We start from the raw sequence: 19,526 nt of genomic DNA on the forward strand, positions 1-19,526 counted from the left end.
CCATGCAAGGCTTTATGGCACTTAGCAAGCATTTAATAAATATGTATTGAATGAATGAAAAATAAATTCATTAAGAGATGAATGAATAAAATAAGTAAATAACTAGAACCTAGGTCTTCTGACTCTTAGTTCAGTGAAGTTCCAATTATAGCTTGAGTTATATAATAACAAAAAAACATTACTTTTTTGTACTCTGAAGTCTAGGCTAACTTGAAAATTTATATCAGTGCTGTGAATGCAGTATTTCACTGAAATTGCTCTTAAAATTTCAGATCAAATTTTTTTTTGTATAGCATCTATATATTTCACACCATCCCTGCCATGTAAAGCACATTTAGATGATTTCTAAAGTAGCTTATGCAAGTAACTTCCTCTCATTTAATTTTATTTACTTTTTCATGTAACTTCTCACTAATTGGCATGTTCTTAATCATTAATTTTTTTTCTCTATTTTAATTTTATCCCAACTAGAATGCAAACTTCAGAAGAACAGGAACTTTATACATCTTCCAGCTCTTGGATTGCTAGCTTGTAGAATTCTAAATAAATTATAGTTGAATGAATAAATAAATTATTATGAGTCATAATTTTAAATTCTCTATAAATGTTTTAGAGGTTTTTAAATTAACAACAACAGCACAAAAAACTTTATCTGTGCTGTATTGTTTTACTACCAGAGAATTTCTTGTGGTTTCAAGTCATGATTCCTTTCAAGGATGTAAATTTATGCCATGTTGAAAACACTCTGGTGTTGTAGTGTTAGAGTGGCAGATTCAGGGATAAACTTTAAATTCCTTTATGGACATTTTTATTTGTATATAAATATTTTATTTTTTTCAAGGTCGAATTTTGGTATCTGACTGAATAGTGTAGGCACATTTTTAGATTGAAATCTAGAATTAATATTTAATGTTCCTCAGGCAGTATTTCTTTACAATAAACATATATTCATGATCCAGCTTTTTTTTTTTCCTTTGCTTTATTCCTCTTAAAACAGAGCATCTAGATCTTGCAGTTTGATTTTCACAATATAATGTTTTCAAACAACATTTTTCTTTTCCCAAACTCTTTTCTTAGCAGAAAACTTTGATCTGAAGACCCTTCCTCAGAACTCTCTAGGACCTCTTGGGGTCACAAATCATGTATTTAGCTCAATTCTGAGATCCTTGATTTGCTTTAAAAACAGGTTTAAAAATCTCATGGCCAGATACATATTTGGAATCTGTAAACACTTTCTGCTTTTGTGAGTTTTCAAACATTTTCCTAGCTCACAATAATATATTTAACTACTTTCCATATTGGTTTACAACCTGTCTATAAGGATTACTGATTATATTCTTTTGCAAGCCTTGAATGTTAAAAAAATCATAGGAAGTTCTTAGTAGTATGATGAGTGTATGCCTGTTCTGCTTGGGTCAGCTCTGAGAGCTTGGGGCTTTTGTGTAAATTAGAAAGGCCAGCCAAGGGTCTGGAAAAATTCCAAAGTTTATTTTATCATCATAGTTTTAATCATTTTTGAATATTATATTAAGTTTTCTTCTATAATAATTAATTCCAAATTCTCTCTTTTCCCAATTCACTAATAAAAATTTCCCAAATTACTTTGTGCTATTCATTTTACGCCTTCTAACTAATGCAATTCCTCCATAGAATATCTTACAGAGAAACAGTTTCTAACAGCTACTAATGGTAGTTATAATCATCGGCATCCAATTTCATGCATTAATTCCAATAGCAAAATGAAAGCATGAGATCACAATTTCTTTTTTCTTTTTTGTGTTTTCTTATATCAGATTGCAGAGTGTGTTGGGAAATGTCTCCATGGCCATCTTTTGATTTTACTAGAGTAAAATAAAGCTTTGTGATGATTTTAGCTATTGACTATGAAAAAATGGAAATTTATGTAATGTCCACGTATCATAGTTAGATGGCAGATTGTTGCAAGGGGAAGGAATTAATGAAACAGAGAGAGAGAGAGTGTGTGTGTGTGTATACACACACACACACACACACTTTTTCCCCTTCCAAGTTTCTAGTCAATAAGAATTCCACTCCTCTAGTAGATCTTCCACTAATTCGCTGGCAAGAAACAATCAGGCCATATTCAATTAATAACGCAGCATCAACTAGTACAAGTTTAAAAGTTAGACTCAGGGGTAAAGTCTGGGTCATGCAGAGCTAAGTTGTTGGAACTTGAGCTACTTGTTCAACTTCTTTATTTAAGATGGCCCCTGAATGAGCTGGGGAATCTGGGGAAGGGAGTGGGGATTTTACCAGCATTTCCCATTTCCCTGGGGCCCACCATTAAAAGCAAGCATTTTTGCTAGACTTTTGAGGAATAGGATATTTATAGGGGGTAAAGTGAAAAAAGAGCACATTAGCAAACTAACTGCCTATACCCCAATTATTTCATCCTGGCTCCCAAGGTATAGTGTTCCTGTTGGATGCCTGGCTGGTGACGAATGTAGTAGTGATGGAGGTGGTGCTTCTTAGACTAGGACTTGTGTGCTGCCAAGTTCCCACTTATTTCTTCCTGGAAACCAAGGAAATCAAATATGTTGTCACAGCATCATCTGATTAAGCAGGTTGAATATTTTGACCTGTGTAGATTTCATTGTTTTAATAGCATTTTTCCTTGACATAGTATTAAGAGTTGAGCCTGCTTTATAATGGCACATGATCAGATCAGGTGTGTTTTCCTTGGAACTAACTTACTGCTAAGGTACCACACCATAATTGAGAGTCTGCTTCTCATTGGTTGAACTGTTTCTATTGTTTAGTACATCATGTCAGGAAACATAGCTGTTATTTTTATCTATTGCTCCTTCCATATCCTCTGTATTCCCATGATGTCCCTGCTGTGGGTAATGCTCACTGAATTTTTTTAAAGATAAGCAGCTTACACAATATCCCCTGGTAGAAACAGGCAACACATGCCGCCCCACTCAATTTTAACTAAAATGAATTTTCGAATGTATAAAGAGCTAAAAATTCAGCTACATTATCATATAGTCATTAATCTAAATCTTCCAGTGAAACAAAGAAAAAATATAGAAATTACTCATAGGCCCCTCAATATACTGAACTTAATAACTTTATTTCAGTTATTTATTTCAATTGCCTCATTGTGTAAAATTGTTGAAGAACAGATAATAATTTTAAGAAAAGTACTATTAAATTATTTTCTTAGAATGTGTATTAATATAGACTTTATTATTGAACAGTCAGTTGTTTATTTTTCATAATAGGAGCTCATGCTTGACTCATTATTGCTGTTAAATGTGTTTATTTTAATAAATGAATCAGTGAAAAAACTGACCTTTCAGTTAAAGAACTAGAGGTTATCAGGAGAACATTATAATTTCTTGACACTATTGTGTGCACTTAAAAAAACTATAGTACATGCATAATATCCTCATCATGATCATTTCTTTGGAAGTAATACAAAAATAGTGGATTCAGTTCTGGTTCAATAAACAACTTCAAAAATAAGGAGATTTTAACACTCAAGGAACTACAGATTTGCTATGTGATATATCACTTAAAAAATAGGAATGTGAAACAGGTTAAAATTTGAAGCATTCATGAAAATATTATCAAGTATGATATACTAGAGAGACAGTGATTTACATTTTAATGATGAGATTAAAGGCAATAAAACTATTTTAGCCCACTTAAACAGTAATATCTCTAACAACTAAATGATGGAAATAATCTATATCTTATAATAAAGCAAGAGTTTTATATGTGAAATCATGTAATAATATATTAAATTATGCAAAAATTCTATCACATTAAATAAACAAAATTATCATTAAACTTTTGCCACTTTGATTTAAACTTTATGGAGAATAAGTGGTATGGTTAATCAAATCAATCAAAAAATAGTAAGGAAAGTACTATTATTTGAGGCCTCAATGAAGATACCAAAGTGTGTAAGAATGATGATTTATGTTATCAGTTTATTTTTAATTGTGTAGTTTCCTCTATTCCAAATAAATTTGTAAATTCCTGAAGAAAGTGGCCATGCCTCTTCTATATCATAGTATCTAATTTATGGTTTAATTTATAATCTGTGTTTGAAATAGTTTTTGCTATGTGGTGTAATATATATAGCAGATAGTTCAAGCAATCTCATCCCCACTCCCCACTCCCCACCCCTCTTCCTCTGCTGCATCAATTTGCTTACCTGGGTAAAAATATATTTGGAGTTATTGCAATTTGATTGACCATAAATATTCTGTTTACTGTAAGTTGCCTTTCTTAGGTCCCTTGTGGTTATAAGACTGCATGTTTTTCCCGATCACTCCTTCTCTTCAACTGAAATGTCCTATAATTAATTTTAGTTAAATGCTACTGCTTTACAAATAAAGGAGATCATGAGTTCCCATATGTTAAAAAAATCATTAGAGAACAGATATTAGGAGGTATTTGTTTTCTGAATTCACCAACACATGAAGCCTGTTTAGATGACTATCCTTCTTACTTTTGTAAACTTTCTCTCTCTGGAGCTACTTGGCTTTTCCTGTGGCTAAGCTTTTTTTAAATGTGTAGGCGTAGACAGATGTGTTGTGGGTAGCTGCATTCCTTGATAATTTTGTATAGACAATAAACATTTAAGGGTAAAATAAATCATAAATATTGTTTCAACATGGTATTATTTTACCATGCTCATAATATTTTAGAATTTATACTGCCTGTCTTAACTCCGTGTGTCTTTATAAAAACATAACATTTTAGTAAAACATTATTTTGTGTATGGATGCCTAAATACCCACAGCTTGTGAAAAAAGTTAAATGTATCAATTATATTAGTAAAAGTTATTAAGCTGAAAAGATCAGTATTAGAAAATCCTGGGATTTTCTTGTATTGATATACATTGAGAGTAGAAAAAAATAGTTTCAACTTTGGTTATGGTCATATAATAGAGAAAAGATCAAAACTATGTTCAGTAGAAAATGCTAGTTTTATCTACAGCATTTATGTCAGTTCAACAACAACTGGTAATTAAAGACTGTGCATCCAAAGCTTAATTCAAATGGAATCTTGCAAGATCTCATATCAGGGAGGTGAAAAAAATTTCTAGTGTGAACAAAGGAAGAGGGCCATGAAAAAATGAATCTTTGTGACATGGGTGTATAGAAAGAATAAAGGATCATCTTTTAAACTGTCAAAAATGTAAAGCTTAAGGCAAAAAATGAGAATAAATTATTATGTAAAGGAAAGGATTCTGAGGCATATTTAATTAAATATCATGAAGTCGTTGAAAGCAAAGCAGCCCTCTTGGCATTATGTGAACATCTGCACTGTGAGCATTTGGACCATCCCATTTAGGCAAATTGTCTCTTATACCCTTCTCTGTCTCTCAGTGTTTCTCTTTCTCTTCTGTTCCTTGCTGTGTGTGCTCCTTTTAACCTACTGTCATTGTCTGATACTTTGATATTTTCAAAATATTACTTGTAGAAAGTTCTTTGTGGGAAATATGATTCAAAAAATTAAAATATGAGAAAGAGAAAACTGTGTATTTAAAATCTATTAATTGAATACATTCTAGGCTAGGAACTCTCTTAAGGCTGATGAAAGGAACTCTATATTTGCTTTCATTTGGGATATTAGAGGTGAGCACAGAGTAATATGAGAACAGAGAAGAGGTACATACCTAAGACATCAAGAAGTTCCACAAGAGTTGTCACTTCAGCTGAGAATTGCAAAAATATGTTTTTAAAGTAATATAATTAAACACTATCATTGTTTGTACAATACTTAGGTGCCATAAATGAATTTTGAATTTAATAAGTCTAAAATAGACCTTAATTTCTCTTTAAGAATGTGTTCATTCCCTCTACAGTTGCTTTGGCAACTGATACAACCATACGTACTATTTTTCCCTTTCCTACCATGCTCCACCATCCTATCAAATCCCAAAGAAAATCTTATCTCTTCAGTCTCCAGAATATATCTCCAACTCAACCATTTCCATCATCTTGAAAGATATCTGCTCAAAATGCCATGATCCTGACCTGAGCCATGACAGTATTTCTGCTGAATGATCTGATTCTACTCCTCTTCTTTTCAATTTATTCTTTACTCAGCAGCCAGCTATAGTATTTTTAAAGCATAAATTAAAGTATACCATTTCTGTTTTCACAATTAGAAAAAAATTCAAACTCTTCATCATGCCTCTAAGTCTCTAAGGAGCTGGACCCACCACCTCTCCAAGCTCATCTTCTACTTCTCTTCTCTTTGTTCACAGTACTATGGTCACTCTGACCTTTCTGTAGTTCAGACGTACTAAAATTTATCCTCACTTGGGTTTTGATTTCTTATGCTGTGCCTCCAAATCTTCACATGGCTCTCTGTTTTCATTCACGTGTCCACTGAGACATACGTGTCTACTGTTTAGAGAATTTGCATGGGAACCCTAGTTAAAGTAGTCCTCAGAGGCTGAGCAGGGGCTGAGCAATTAGTATTATTTATTTTAATTTTGTAAAATCCCTTCCTTCCTAATTGATTATAATTGTGGATATATGACTCTACGTATTTGGCAAAACCCATACACTGTGCACATCAAGCAGTATATTTTACTGTATTTAAGTTATGCGTACATATATACATTAAAAAGTACGATGGAAAGTCTTTGGAGTGTTTTCATGAGGGGGTGACCTATCTGTTTTTTATTTCAGAATGATTATTTGGAAATTAAGTGGAGAATGAAGAAATGGTGGGCATGGTGGCAGAACTGAGGAGCAGGAGACCAGTTGGGAGGCTATTTAAGCAGTGGAGGCAGAGATGTTCAAGACTTGGATTGGTAGTAATCCATGAAAAGTAGAGAAATGAACTGATATAGGATATTCTTTGGAGGCTGAGTGCTCGGGCATATTGATGAATAAAACATGTGTGAGGGGTTATATAAAAAAAAGGAATCAAGAAGGCCCATCTTTATTCTTTGTTCCAACTTTTACATTTTTCTATATTGCATGTTATGTCTGTGCCCAAGAGCTGTAATCTGTTGGCAAGGAGAGAAAAGAAGGGTAAGAAGTAGTGAGCCCTTCCACAGTGGTTGCATTGTTTTCCACTGAATGTGTCCAAGCGATATATATATACATATATGTATATAATTTTTCTCCTCTCTTTCTGAGAAATTGTTCCCATGCATTTCACTTTGAAGGCACTATGGCCAATTAACTGAACACTTAGCAGCTGTCTTTCCTTTCATGGACCTCTGACTTCAGTATTATATGGTTATTGATGATTAATGAATCTAAATTATCTCTAGCTTGAGGCTCGTATTGACGTTGTTTGAATTAGAAAATTCTCCCCAGAGTGAAGTATTTTGAAATCATCCATATTCTCACCGTGCTTTTGCTTACTATCTCTTGATTTGATAGGTGAAATGATGGCTACCATATGCAATTTGCAGTGTCTGTCTTCTCTGTTTGATTTCACTCTAACAACATTTTTTGTGCTTGTGTGAATTTTAGTTGTGTAACAGAAATTCTAATTTACTCATTCCAGGTAATGTTTTATATCTCCACAAAGGCAGATTTTTTGAGGCAGCATATTGAAGGCATTTGACAGTTATTTTCCCCTAACTCTTTCATTTGAAAGTTGGGGAGAAATTTGAAAAAAGTTTATATCATAATGATATTTAGGGATAAGAACGGATGCATGAGGTTAGTGAATGTTTCGTGCTTTTGACTGAGTCTTCACTCTCGGCGAGGACAGATTGCTTACTCCTCAGCTCACAGCTCCTGTCCCGCTTAAGCAGATAGCAGCTGTAGGAGGGAGCAGTGCAATGGTATAAGGCAAAAAGAACTGAGGCTTTAAGTTTAGGGAAAGCTGGGTGTTCTTCTGCATTCATATCCATGCCTTCCTTTCCTTGAATGCCAACTATTTCTTGATCTGAACCTTCAAGATGGGTATATTCCTCTTAGTCTTTGAGCATTGAAAAACTATGTTTGAAAAAACTATTCAATATCCCTTGGTACATTAATTACATCATTATTTCTGCTGATATGATATAAATATGTACCATTGTATCCCAGATCTTTTAAAAGCTGGATTCATTTGAAATTTAGCGATATGTATTAATACTATACAAAAATAATTTTATTAAATGTTTTTTATAGAATGGGTCTGAAATTTTAAAAAGTAAGATGTAGATTCTTTGAGAGTAGTACTTATTTAGAATTTGCTGCAAAAAGAAAGAAAAAGAGGATGTTTTTTAATCTTATGAGACTTGGAGCTTGATAAGCTCTCATAATAAAGCTTTTCCTTTTATCGCAATCATGAAAGTGGTTCCCCAGCCTTACGACTATAATACCCTCCAACTCACTCCACATACACAAAAACTGACCTCAAAGTTTTATTTGGCCTATAGTAACACCAAAATTAATTTCATAATGTTGTTCAGGAGAAATTATATCTAACACTTGGTGCTTTTTTTTTTTTTTAATTATTAGCACCTTTAATTATTATTTATTTATTTATTTTTTTTTTTGGCTGTGTCGGGTCTTTGTTTCTGTGCGAGGGCTTCCTCTAGCTGTGGCAAGCGGGGGCCACTCTTCATTGCGGTGCGCGGGCCTCTCACTATCGCGGCCTCTCTTGTTCCGGAGCACAGGCTCCAGACGCGCAGGCTCAGCAGTCGTGGCTCACGGGCCCAGTTGCTCCGTGGCATGTGGGATCTTCCCAGACCAGGGCTCGAACCCGTGTCCCCTGCATTAGCAGGCAGATTCTCAACCACTGTGCCACCAGGGAAGCCCCCACTTGGTGCTTTTATGGGTTGAAAATGTCTATTCATTGTCAGTTTCAATATCTCAAATTTCATTTTGCAAATATTTTCTTCTGTCCATTTCTAATTTAACTACTATTGATTCTGACTGACTGACATATGTTGGCTTTATTATCTTTTTCCCACTCCAGAATTCTGGAGGAACAAAGTACGTTGTGCTTATTCTTCTAAGGGAGTATATTTCTAATCACATTTGGTCCCAAAATACTTTATCTTTTTCATACTGTTTTGCCTTTCTACCCCTTATTCCCTCTGACTGAAATAACTTCTCCTCTCATTTTTGCACCTTCTTAAGCCCCACCCCCCCTCTTTTCTAAAAAATCCTGCACAAGTGTGACCTTCTGTGAAAACACTATTGTCTTTACACCACTAGTGTGCTTTGAGTTTGCTTCTCTTAAAGCTCCCATCCCAGTATATTGAGTAATGATTTGTTTACCCATCTGAATCCTCTACTAGATTGAAGGCAGAGCTAAGATGATTTCAGCTCTCACAGTGCAATACACTTGACAGACATTCAAAAAATGTTTCATAAGAAAGAATAAGTAACTTGCTAAAAAAGAATTCGTTTATTTTAAAGAATTAAGGATGAGAAGCAATCAACCACAGAAGCCAACAGTTTGTTGCTCTATTGGCTGTTTGAATTGAATGCCTGCACTTTTGGGGAGGAAAAAAAAAAAAAAAACAACTTGCATGGTAGTGAAACACAATCTAAAGGCTTACCAACATGAAAATATGATATATTCTGGGACTATTCTGTGATCATGTCCTCAATATGATATCAATGAGGACAACCACACAGACTGGATAAGGTTCTCTCTGACCCTTTTCTATGGCTGAGACCATACAATACTTCCCAGGCGGATGGAAAAAGGAACCAAATCATTCCTAAAATCCTCTCCTAATATACAAGTTCATTAAAGCCAGGCATGAATAATTATCAACCTTTCAAGGGATTCTGTGATCAATCTAAAACAGCACGCATAAGAAGGGATGCACTTAAAAAGAAAATTGTCATTATAGAGTTATTAGAAATGGATGCTCTGGGTCATCTAAAGTAGAAACTTTCATTTCTTCAAACTCTTAACTTTCATGAAGTTTAAAAGTTTAATTAATCTTTTCTCATTATTACTTCTGATTTTTTCTTCCCTATTTCATTTTTCATTATAAATGGAGGAAGAAAAATTATACCAAAGATTAGGTAGTTTTTTGTTGTTTTGTTTTCTTTGTCTAAACAATGGATAATTCACCTGGGGTTGTGAATCACATATGCTGGGAGAATTCAACTACCTATAAATTTATAGAGCCATTACTCTACTTAATATCACTTTTCCTCCATGAACTGAATCCTTCTCCCACATTCTCCCATAATTCTACAAACATTTATTGAATATCTACTACATGATAATCACTGTGCTATGTCATGGATCACTGGCAATGTTTTAGACAGAAGTTGTAGAAAACCCAAATATCTCTTTTTATATCTCAACCCATACTGGTTTAGAGAAAAAACTATGTTGATAATAAGCCATTTTACTGATTGATGGGATTTGGAGAAACATAGAGAACTAATCAGTTAAAGTATGAGGAGAGAGTTTTCATCTTTGATGGAGGGAGGTTAAATCAGAATAAAAATTCAAAGTGAAACCAAAGGGAGGGGAAAGCAAAAAAATATAGTGAAACATTTTGATATTGTTGAAGTATTACAAAAATAAACATAAAAATATATTTCTACTAATGAAAGCATACTATAGCTCAAATGTTATAAGAGTAAAATAGTTATGTTTCTACACACACACATCGATATTTCATATTTCTACACCTACCTATCTATAATTAGAGATAGACTTTTAGATAGATATACAGTCAGGTGTGCATTTGGAATTATTTTGATGAATCATCAGAATTATATGAAGGTAGATTTGTTTTATCCACTACGGGTTATGATTTCCCCTGAACTATCCAGAATTTCTTTTCTAATGCCTCTTAGGTATCTGTGATAAGTATTTACAAGAGGGATGACTTTTAATTAATATTAAATGATACATTATTGGATCAGAAAATAAGTCTAATTACCTTTTGGTGTGATGTCACCCTTGACTTTGGCTTCATCATCCATGTGTGCTGTCACCTGGAGCACAACTTTTGGGAAAGACACTTGGATTAGTAATAAGACTTATTGCAAGGCTGAGTTTTGAAATTTACTAGCAGTATAATTTAAAGAATAACCTGAAGATTTCAATTTCTTTCTAAGTAAATGCATGTGACAATGAAATCTCACATAAATGATATGAGGATTATATAAAATAATATATACTCGAGCACTCTATAAATTGTATTATTAGCTATATATTTTATCTTATGCCTGTAGGTTTTCCATTTAAACTCTTTTAGCAAAAAGAATGTTTCACTCATTGTTATGAATGTAGGTATCAGATGGAGACTTAGAAATGGAGATTTCAAACATATTTTGAATTCAGATATATCAAATTCTATGAAAATGGAATATTCAAGTATAAATATTAGTACATTTTAAAACTCCTAAAATCTGTTTATTTTTTACCAACTTTGCAAATATTTGCCTCATTCCACATAAATGTAATATATTTTTGAATTCTCACACACAAGCAAAAGTACGCATGGATCATCGTGCTTAACTGCTACCATAACCACAAGTTGAAGGGGACCATCAAGCCTAGGAAACAGATCCAGTTCTTCTTAGGTCTGATAACTAACTGGAGTTAAGTATCATCGATGATGTTGTTTTACCCCTAGGCATTAGAAATAATCTTGGTTTGTACTTTCTCAGCAGAGATATTCATGAGAAAAGAGTTATTAATGCAAAAGAGTTACATTATTTTCTTTCATACGTGAAAGGAATGAGTAGGACAGTTTGCTGGCAGGTATGCCCGGACTTGGAAAGGTTCATGCTGGTGGGATAATGGAGAATTCAGGTTTGAAACAAAGTGGATTGTAAAAAGGGTTCAAGCTTTCACATGTCATCAACAAAGCAGTTATTTTATATGTTTGCTTTCCACAATTCTTCTCCCCTATACTCCAGCTATTTTGGGTTGATAACAATTGACTGGAAAAACTCAGGGCTTTTGAAATTGTCTATAATACTCTTCTTCCATTTATATTTCCGTCTGGTCAATGTCTATTTTTGTTTGTTTGTTTTTATTTCAACATTTTATTTACATAACAGTAGGTATTGCATTTGCAATGGTATTTATGACACTAGATTTCCATGGTGTCTTACTTATAAATAATATGTAATATTTTAAATGCATGCTATATGTAAATTTAAATTGGAAATGACAATAGGTAATCTTTGTACCATTTCTGGTATTACAAAATATATCCCACTTTAAAACTACCCATTAGGTTTTGACTTCTCATTTTTTTAAATAAAAATATTGTATCCAAGTAATCATGAACTTTATTTTACCAAGTTTTCAGAAGGTCAGAATTGTAATAAATAGGTGAAATGACTTACCCTAATTGTGTCTGACTGTTGGATTGTGAAATTTTTATTTCATAAACATATTTTTATGCAAATTTTATCATTCAATATGTATGGATTCTTCAGACTGTGAAATTCTTATTCACAACACTGTTTGCTTTAGTCCACCAAATATTACCAGCCTTTGCTAGAGTGTTTCACTTGTTCTCTAGGTACTGATTTTTCCCTTTACTAGCACTCAATTTATGCCAAAAATTTAATGCTTTGAAATCAATGCATTAAGATATGCAGGTAAAATTTAAACTTTCTCAGCATTTTAAGTATCTCCTTACCATTTTTGCAATAAAATAAAGTTTCACCTGAAAAAATTTACTGAAAGTTTAAAGGGAAGAAATGCAATAGAAAGATGCAGAAAGAAGAATAGTATGTCAATAAATTGCTCACAAAGAATACCACAAGCAGCAGTGATGAAAACAATAATAGTGCCAATTGCATAGTAAAAAGGAAAAGCACGGAGAAGGTCAAGAACACAGCTTGCTTTTACTCTTGGCTGGTAATTTTCCATTAGTCTCCCCTACACACCATTGCCTTCAGCATACTTAAGAGCTGGGTTATTCAAGGTATTGTAGCTGGTCATACATTCTGAACAAGACTGCTGTGCGTTGAATAAGGCATTAGATCACCCTTCGACTGTGAGGGCAAACTTTCTGATTATGTTCACCCATTCATTTGACAAATATTTTTGTGCCTACTCTGTGCTGAGGACACAACTGTGAACCACAGTGTTTCTGTCCTCAAGGAAACTTCTGCATTGGGGTGATTGCTTTTACTGACTATTACTTGCTTTATCTTGCTCCTATAGCATGAATGAGATGGCTTTCTGGCCAGATGAAGGGATCCTCTGTTTCAACCAAGCTAATCAGTCTAAAGGGACTTAGACTTTGGCATCATGACAGCTTTTCTTGTTGGAAGAGGTTTTGTTTTGTTTGTTTGTTTTCATATCTGTGAAACTCCACAGGGGTACTTACAAATATTAGTGGCTTGTGTAATCACATAGGAAACGTTAAAAATGCAAATATCCAAGACTCACCTTTGGAGATTTTGATTTAGTAAGTCAAGGCTGATGCTCAGAAACCTGGACCTTTAACTAACTAGTACCTCAGGTATAATCCATATTTTAGAAAAAAATCTTAATTTCAGATTATGGAGTTTGTGTAGGTTTTAAAAATATTTCTGAGTTTAACAGAGCTGGAGGAATCAGGCTCCCAGACTTCAGACTGTACTACAAAGCTGCAGTAATTAAGACAGTACAGTACTGGCACAAACACAGAAATATAGATCAATGGAACAGGAGAGAAAACCTAGAGATAAACCCATGCACATATATTTACCGTATTTTTGATAAAGGAGGCAAGAATATACAATGGAGAAAAGACAGCCTCTTCAGTAAGTGGTGCTGGGAAAACTGGACAGCTACATGTAAAAGAATGAAATTAGAACACTCCCTAACACCATACACAAGAATAAACTCAAAATGGATTAAGGACTTAAATGTAAGACCAGACACTCTAAAACTCTTAGAGGAAAACATAGGCAGAACACTCTATGACATAAGTCACAGCAAGATCCTTTTTGACCCACCTCCTAGAGAAATGGAAATAAAAACAAAAAATAAACAAATGGGACCTAATGAAAGTTAAAAGCTTTTGCACAGCAAAGGAAACCATAAACAAGATGAAAAGACAGCCCTCAGATTGGGAGAAAATATTTGCAAACGAAGCAACTGACAAAGGATTAAACTCCAAAATTTACAAGCAGCTTATGCAGCTCAATATCAAAAAAACAAACAACCCAATCCAAAAATGGGCAGAAGACCTAAATAGACATTTCTCCAAAGAAGATATACAGATTGCCAACAAACACTTGAAAGGATGCTCAACATCACTAATCATTAGAGAAATGCAAATCAAAACTACAATCAGGTATCACCTCACACCAGTCAGAATGGCCATCATCAAAAATCTACAAACAATAAATGTGGGAGAGGGTGTGGAGAAAAGGGAATCCTCTTGCACTGTTGGTGGGAATGTAAATTGATACAGCCACTATGGAGAACAGTATGGAGGTTCCTTAAAAATCTAAAACTAGAACTACCATATAACCCAGCAATCCCACTACTGGGCATATACCCCGAGAAAACCATAATTTGAAAAGAGTCATGTACCACAATGTTCATTGCAGCTCTGTTTACAATAGGCAGGACATGGAAGCAACCTAAGTGTCCATCAACAGTTGAATGGATAAGGAAGGTGTGGCACATATATACAATGGAATATTATTCAGCCATAAAAAAAAACGAAATTGAGTTATTTGTAGTGAGGTGGATGGGCCTAGAGTCTGTCATACAGAGTGAAGTAAGTCAGAAAGAGAAAAACAAATACCGTATGCTAACACATATATATGGAATCTAAAAATAAAATAAAATAAAATAAATGGTTCTGAAGAACCTAGAGGTAGGACAGGAATAAAGACTCAGATGTAGAGAATGGACTTGAGGACATGGGGAGGGGGAAGGGTAAGCTGCGATGAAGTGAGAGAGTGGCAGGGACATATATACACTACCAAATGTAAAACAGATAGCTAGTGGGAAGCAACTGCATAGCACAGGGAGATCAGCTTGGTGCTTTGTGACCACCTAGAGAGGTGGGATAGCGAGGGTGGGAGGGAGTCGCAGGAGGGAAGAGATATGGAGATATATGTATATGTATAGCTGATTCACTTTGTTATACAGCAGAAACTAACACACCATTGTAAAGCAATTCTACTCCAATAAAGATGTTAAAAAAAATATTTCTGAGTTTAAGCATTTTTAGTTGTTTGTTTTTCCCCTTTACAGGATTTGGAACATTTCTATCTTGTGGAAGTTTCTTGTCTGGGTATTTGATATTTCTGTACAAATTTTGTTTTCTCCCTCTCTCTCTCTTCACATGGCTTATTTTAAAGTTCAACAAAATTGTCTAAAAGAGAAGTTGAAAATATACTGTTTTGATTACATAAAATATACTGATGTGGTAGCTGGAAAAGTGTGAAAGTAAGAAAAAATTTACAGAGAAAAATCTCTAAGTCTTACAGTTTCAAGTAGGGCAGTGGTAGAAGCCAAAAAATTTTTGTTTTTTTTTTTTCAGCACTGAACCTGCAAAGTCGTGTCAAGTACAACGGATGTGGAATGTCAGCACCCTGATTAACCCAGGTTGTCTGAATTGTAATCTCTTAAATTACTTTTCCTTTCTGTTGAAGTTCTGCTTTCTTTTTTATGGATAAAATGTTCCAAGTTTGGTGTGACCTGGTTAATTTTTCTCTGTGGTTGTACATAGATTCAGGTCAACTGCAGGTACTACAGGAATCTCTAGATTTATGCAGAGTATAAAGTATCATTTCTCTCAAAGACAGATCTCTGGGTCCATCTATGGGATTTCTTCCAAAGAGAATGATTTCTCATAGTTTCTCTAACCTTGAAAGGATTGAAAATCATAGGCATAGAACTACTGATCAAACCATAGAGTGCTAATAATGTCAGGTATGTGAACTTGGTTTGAAAAATACCCAAGAATTCAGTACACAAGTTCATTTCAAGCCGTGCTTCTGCCATCTTCTCTAAGTTGTTGTAATCACTTGGTGATGAAGTTTCATCAACTAAAACAGGAACTGTAATATTCATTTAAGAATAAGCTCAGATAAATCAAAGAAATTTGAAATGCATTTTTTTATTGAAGTATAGCTGATTTACAATATTGTATACATTGCTGGTGTACAGTACAGTGAATCACAGTTTTTAAAGGTTGTACTCCATTTATAGTTATTATAAAATATTGACTATGTTCCCCATGTTGTACATTATGTCATTTTAAAAATAAAAAAATTCAAAATATATAGAACTCTCTATATAGTAGAGTTCTACATATTCTGAAATTTCTGAATATATGCCAACACATTTTTCTGTTTCTGTTGTTCTTAATGTAATCAGAGCATTTACCTCTGTTTACCTAAGACATTGGCCGTATGAAACCACCTAAAAGTAAATTTACCACCACTTCTACTACTTCTCAAGAATTTTACAAATTATTTCAGTGAAATTTATTTGTTTTTGGTAATTCAGTATATTTAACTCTATTTAAGTTACCCAAATTGCTGTTTTTAGAATGTTCTCTTCTAAGAGATAGTAGTCAGGAAACAATTCAACCTGTTTCAATCTGTAAATCAGCTCTATCTCAGCAGTTCTCAATTTATACTGAGGAAAAAAAACAAGAAGTAATGGACTTAACTGAAGCTTGAGTGACGTAGGTTAGATAAGAAGAAGAAAATCCTGACAATAGGATTTTCAAACCTTGGAATGAATTACAGAGGGAAGTTATACAATCCCTCTTCAACTGAGTTCTTAAAATATATATAATTTGCATGTTTCAGTGATGGATTTAGGGTTTTCTTTACTGAATGGAGATGTTCTTGAATATACCCTCCAAGAGCTATAGGATTCTAAAATTTTTATAAATTCATCTTTTGCATTTAAGAGAAATAAATTTGCCCTATTAGCTTCTATAATTAACTCTTCTCATATAAGACTTGACAGAAATTACTGAGTTTGCAAGTTAACAGAATTTAAACTGTAAAACATTTAATGTTATTTTTGATATACTCTATTTGGGTAACTGATTTTCATTTTTCAAACGAACCACTTAAATGTCAGCATGAATTAATGGATTTTATAACTGATCATGGGAAAAACCATACCATTTGTATTTTTTTTCTTAAATGCAATTCACATGAGGGAGAGATGCTCTATTGTGATTCTTCTGAACTGTGAGAGGAATATTTTACAGACTTCTCTTTAATAATTACTTTAATACACTAATTAGAATTTTAAACAACCATCGTATAAACATATAATCAAGATATCTCCTTTGCTAGAATATATTTGTTTAGAGAATTGGCACCCCTCTGAGATTCAAAAATTTACAAAATGAGGGTGCTAGACAAGATGATCTCTAAAGCCCATTTAAGCTCCATGATGCTCTGATTATTTGAAAGTACTAGCAGAGTCAGGAACTATGTGAAGAGAATTGAAATTTCTAATCCCCTCTTTTTGTTCCCTCAGTGAATACACTTTGCTCCTCCTCTTTGTTCCCTCTGTGTTCCCTCTTTGTTCATATTTGCATCTTAATGATATAAATAAAAAGGCTAATTTAAAAGTAGAAATTAATTTCCTCTTTTGTTCACTACAGAATGCCACATGCTTAGTTTATTATTTACATAATTTGGAAAGTATAGAACTTAACATTTCTAATCAAATCATTGCTTTCTATTAATTCAGTGTGATGCTTCTTTTTTTAAATAGAATATTCAGATACTTAGAATTTTCCCAAAATGTATTACTTAATGAGTAACTAAAATGCCCTAAAAGGAATAGTGAATTAAGTGATGCATCAATTAATAATAGAGAACCCAGAGACCGCATACCATCTTTATATATTTTTCTGTATACAAGCGTAGCATGTTTTTTAAATGTTAAGGAACACATCCATAGACTAAGTCTATATGGTTATATTATCATTATTATTTAGGCATGTGGGAGGATAGAAGGATGGACCAAATACACACACACACACGCACACACACACACACACACAAACATTCATACCACAGTTAACAGAGGAGTACAAAATGCTGGTGATATCAGTTGACTTAGAATAATCATAAGCATCGTATTTTATTTTTTCATAAGCTTCCAACTTATTAATTATTTATGCTTCAAAGTTGTTTATAAATGAGTTTTCATATTTTAGGAATATACTTTTTTAGCAAAGCAATGCTGTAGTGCTAAGCTACCAGATCAACCCACAAAAATCTAATTAAATCAAGTTTGGATATAATTGTATTATCGGAACAAAAAGACAAAGCAGCAGAGATTTTTAATTGAAATGTACTACTTGTGAGAAGAATGGTAAATTAAGACAATGAAATTTATTCAGGTAATATTTAATGAGCAAGGCATTGTAGGAATGATGCAAAAGTGGTTAAGAACCAGGGTCCCAAAAAGAGATGGTAGATAAACTGGCCCCTCCGTGCTAGAAATCTGGGTGTTCAGAGGGAGAACATTGTAGAGTGCTTATTGGATCAACCACTCTGTGTAAGATAAGGCATGATGTAAATTGCAGAAGACTGTTGCCATTATGTTTTCATCAGAAATGATGTTATTCTCCCACTGTGTTTAGAGTTACCTCCCCTTTGTGTGCGTGTGCGTGTGCGTGTGTGTGTGTATGTTTCCTTTTCACTAGATCGTCCTATCAGGCAGATAAAACAACTTATTGGGAGTCGAGAGAATATATATTCATTGAGATCTGAGATCCTGAAGTATTTATGTTTTTATCGTCTTGCTGTTCAGGGGAACAAGTAGAGGTTTGTTAAACTTGTTCAGAAAACTGGAATAGTCCTACATCTATAACAATTCAAATGGAGCCTTGAACAAATCACTAAACCTCTTTTTCTTAGCCCACCTATCAGCCAGCAACAAGGGTAAACCGTTGCTTTTGGTAAACTTTGGACAACTTAAATCGTTGTGGCAGCTGGAGAGCATCCTTAGATGTAGGCAGAACTTTCCTTTTGACAGTGAGATTCCCCAGAAAGACTTCCTAAGGGAGAAAAAAAGAAACAAATCAAGTAAAAACGTTGTTCTCTTATTTATAATGCTACCTTAAATGTCAACATCTGAGCATTTGCTTTCAACCATAGAGGTATTACACAGATGCCTCAAAGACCTCTGAGAGATGATAAAATGCATGGGATTCAATGTTTCATGTGAACTCTGTGAATAACTCATGTGAATATCTCATTCTATGTAGTGCTTAAGGGTTCCTATGATTATTAGAACTGCATATATAAATCATTTTTTGGAGTTTTTTATGTAACTTAGATATCACATGTCTGATAAAGAGTCCTTTATCAGACATGTGCTAGAAATATTATTCCCAGTCTGAGGCTTGCCTATTTATTTTCTTATCAATGTCTTTTGAAAAGCAGCAATTTTAAAATATGGTGAGGACAAGTTAATACATTTTTCTTTTATGGTCAGTGAAATCCAAATTAGACCACAATGATGTATCACCTCATACTTATTAGAATGGTTATTAACCAAAAAAGAAAAAATAGGAATGAATATTTGAATATGTTGGTGAATGTGTGAGAAACTAGAAACCTTGTACATGGTTGGTGGGAATGTA

Source organism: Eubalaena glacialis, chromosome 17 (assembly GCF_028564815.1).
Source record: "Eubalaena glacialis isolate mEubGla1 chromosome 17, mEubGla1.1.hap2.+ XY, whole genome shotgun sequence".
Lineage (NCBI taxonomy): Eukaryota > Metazoa > Chordata > Mammalia > Artiodactyla > Balaenidae > Eubalaena > Eubalaena glacialis.